Source organism: Pteropus medius, unplaced genomic scaffold (genome assembly GCF_902729225.1).
Source record: "Pteropus medius unplaced genomic scaffold, Ma_sr-lr_union100, whole genome shotgun sequence".
Taxonomy (NCBI): domain Eukaryota; kingdom Metazoa; phylum Chordata; class Mammalia; order Chiroptera; family Pteropodidae; genus Pteropus; species Pteropus medius.
The window spans coordinates 15,623,633-15,627,690 of NW_024344370.1; positions in this window are offsets into that span (position 1 = coordinate 15,623,633).

The window sequence follows — 4,058 nt, forward strand, 5'->3', positions numbered from 1 at the left end:
CGTGGGCTGCACAATTACAGGATTAGGACCAGTGATGGCCTCACTGGCCAGAAGGGCTGCATATAAGGCAGCCAGTTGCTTCTCTGAGAATACTGCGCTTCCGTGCCTTTCTATGACTGGGACCAGAAGCCTATCGGCATCTTCCGGGAACCATGCTTCTGCCACAATCTCCATCTAAATTCTGCATCATCTACCTGCACTGTAAGCAGGAATGAGAGGGCTGGATCTACTACACATAGAGTTTGAGCTTCTGCTACAGTTTGCTTTGTAGCCATAAAAACCTCTTCTATCTTGAGAGTCCAATCCCACTGGGCACGCTGTCACACTAGACAGTGCATAGGTCGCATCAAGGAGGCCAAATGGGAATGAACACTCTCCAAAACCTCAGCAGTCCCAGATAGGTTCGGAGCTGCTGCTCAGTCTCAGGTCGGGGATATGCCTGTATCTTATCAATCACTGCCTCTGGCATTACTTTTGTCTTACCCAACCAGACAACTCCCAAGAATTTGACTGAGAACCCAGGTCCCTGGACCTCGTCCTTGTTGACTGCCCAACCTCATTCGGTGAGAGCTTTCCTCATCCTGGTTGCCGCTGCTTCTAGTTCTGTAAGAGAATCAGAAGTTAGCATTATATCATCAATATAATGATACAAGTGGACCACAGATTGTCGTTTCCATGGGGCTATATCTTGAGCCATGAGACCATGGCACAGGGTAGGGCTGTGCAGATAGCCCTGGGGAAGGATGAAGAATGTCCACTGTCGCCCTTCCCAGGTGAAGGCAAACTGTTCTTGACTTTCTGGGGCTATGGTAATAGAGAAAAAAGCATTTGCCAAGTCTACTACATAATGGTATCGTCCAAGTTCATGTGACAGCCGGTCTATAATGTTTGTGATGTTCTGCACAGCAGCATGCAAGAGTAGCATAACCTTATTCAGTCAACCTTTATGCACCAGGAGCCATCAGGCTTCTTCACTGGCCACACGGGGAAGTTGTACGGGCTATGAGCAGGACGAAAAACACTGTTTTTTTTCCAATTTCATTATAGTGTGTCCTATTTCCTTATGGCCATCCAGCAGGCGATATTGTTTTGTGTTCACTACCCGGGTGGCCTGGGGCAACACCAGTGGGGCATGGTGTGAACGTTCCCGGATAATAGTTTCCACCACCCGGATGTGAAGGCGGAATTCACCAGCAGTGGTATTCACAGTCAAGCCTCGCAAAACATTAATCTCCAAAATGTACTCCTCTATGGGGAATATGTACATTTGGTACGTCTGAGGAGGCAATCTGCCTATACCCAGTGTCACAGGGCCCTGCTGCACATGAATGATTCGACCCCCAAAGCCTTCTATGGTTGCAGTGGGCCCAGGAAATTTGTCCAGATTCCCATAAAGCAGGGGCTGTCAGCACCCACGTCCATGAGGGCTAATACCCTCTGCACATTGTGAGGGACCAATGCATAGTCAGTTCCATATGAGGCCTCAGGTGAACTGGCTCCTCTGCCACCCGGGTGCCCCGGCCAGATCCCTAGTCAGGGAGATAGTTGACCACAAACACATCACGGGTCATGGTTTTCCCAGGAATAAGAGTGAATTGCTGGCCAGGGAGCAGCTGATTCCATAGCGCCAGCAGCACTTCATTAGGTTGCTGCTCAATCTTTGCTGCAGCGATCCCTGCTGCGAAGAGATCAAACCACATTTACCTGTGGCTCACTCTCAAAGCTGAATGGGTTGGGAGCTGCTCCACCCTCACTCTCTTCTCTGCCATGCCTCTGTCCATGCACTGGCTGGTCTGGGAGTGCGGTGGGCCGTACAATGCGCACTTCGATGGAATGCTCCTTGCGTTTCACTTCCACAGCCCCCAACCTAGCCATAGCGAACATTACCTCATGGATCTGCTTATCTACATAAGGGGCCAGCAGTGCCGCCATGGTGCCAAAAGTACCGGCCAGGCCAGAAGTCAAAATCAAGTCCTTCATATGGGTTGTAAATATCTCTTCATCGGGGCTAGTATACTGGGTGCAAAACATCACCTGTCGCATGCCCATGTCTCAAATTGTCTGGACCAGATCTAAGTATGTGGTCCACCTGCTCACCGTCTTTGTCAGCTCCCCTGGGTCGGCCCTCACTGTCCATGCAGTGAACATGAGCCAGTTAATCAGGGAATGATTGCCTGCATCCCATGCCCTACATGCCACATTCTGAAGATGCTGCCTGAGAGACGGTATCATCGTTACAGAGGCCAGCTGAGCCATCTCTTCTGGAGATAATTCAGTCCCACTGGCTCCATCATCCCATAGCTGCAGCAGCCACCCCTGAACCGTCTCCTCGGCTCTCTGCTATACCTGTTTCGTTAGGTCCCGAAGTTTGGTGGGTGGTGTACTGGATCAAGCTGGTACGCTTTTTAACCTGGGGGCACTGCCAGCTTCCCCCCGACCCCGGGGCCAATGGCTGTTCCACTTCAACCTGCTGCTGTACCATGGGCCGCACCTGCCACAGTGTTGCCGACGGGCTCCCAGACCCATTAGGGCCCTGCAGCATGCATTCCGCTGCCACCAGCCACCTTTCCAGATCTTCTTCCTGGTGTTGTACCTGCTGCACCTGCTAAGCCTGATCTTGAACCTCCAGGCAGGCCTGCTGTAGCCCAGCCAGGAACATCCAAGCCACCCAACCTGCTGCCTCCTGGTGAGCGTTCGGGAAATTTGGCTCCAACATCTCCAGGGCCTTTCGGACGCAGCTTCATCCCAATCCTCCAGAGGCATCCACATAGCCAGATATGTGGCCATGAGATACCACTAGGATGTAGGGGGACACATGTCCTCCACCCAGATCTCCTCCACCCAGGGACCATTTGGAGTGCTAGAGGCCATACTCACCTCATCCTGATGACTGCTCCACATGTCTGCACTGAGTTGATTGAGAGGGGACAGTTTTGGTGGTGAGACACCCAGTCCAAAGAATGCACAAAGGGCTGACATGAGAATGAAATGGCAGGCACCAACTTTATTAAGGGGAGCATGCTTCTATTGCGGAGAACATGTTTCTGCAGGGAACTTACTTCTGTGGAGAAGGTGCTTCTGCTTCTGCTCTTCTTCTGCTCCCTAGGGGACTGCATGGGCTTTCTATATGTCAGATAACAATAGTGGCTTTCTGCCACACATGCGTGATACAATAAGCTGAATCATGTTTACATGTGTTAGGCACAGGTGCCCTACTACACTAATGTAACATTCTAAATCCTGGTTCCTATTCCTAGCCCCGAGCCTGGATCACACCCAAACCTGGGACCAGCCAGGCCGGGGGCCCACACTGGCAAAAGACACCAAAGCCACGAATTTAAGAAATTCTACAAATACCAAAGAGAATAAGCAAATAGTAAAAATAATAAAAAAAAGAGAGAGAAAATACTAAATTTATATAGTTTTTTTTTTTAAGACAAATTACCTTTAAAGAAAGAATAAAACTGATACATATTGTTGTTTTATAAAATAATGTACCATTGGTGGATAATCTATTAAATACTGGAAAGACAGTCAAAAAGATCTGAATTCTAAACTTGATTCAGCCTCTAAATAATTATATGGACAGAACTCAACTTATTTATTTATAAATGAAAGTTCAGTATTTCATCTTTAAAAAAAAAAAAAAAACACAAATGTAAGATGAAAAAGACACTGCTGGAAAGTAATTTATGTTTTTGCAGTGTCAAAGGGCAACCAGAAACTTCAGTTGATGTTAACAAATGTAGAAATGTGTAGAATTAATACAAAATGTTAATAAGTGTAGAAAGTATGATGTGGCTGTTAAATAAACATAACATATGAAAAATAGAATAAAAGAAATAGTAATCAAATAAAGATGATGGTATTCTTAATCTATTTCTCTTGGCTTGGATATATCAGGCATGTCCAGTTCCTAGTACTGCATGTAAATAAGGACATGGGAAGGGTAGTTTGTCAGGAGCAGCATACAGTGTTTTTTTTCTTTTTCTTTTTTTTCTTTTAAACATATCAACTTAGGAATTAAACCAACTTACAAGTTTACTTTGGAGAAAAGT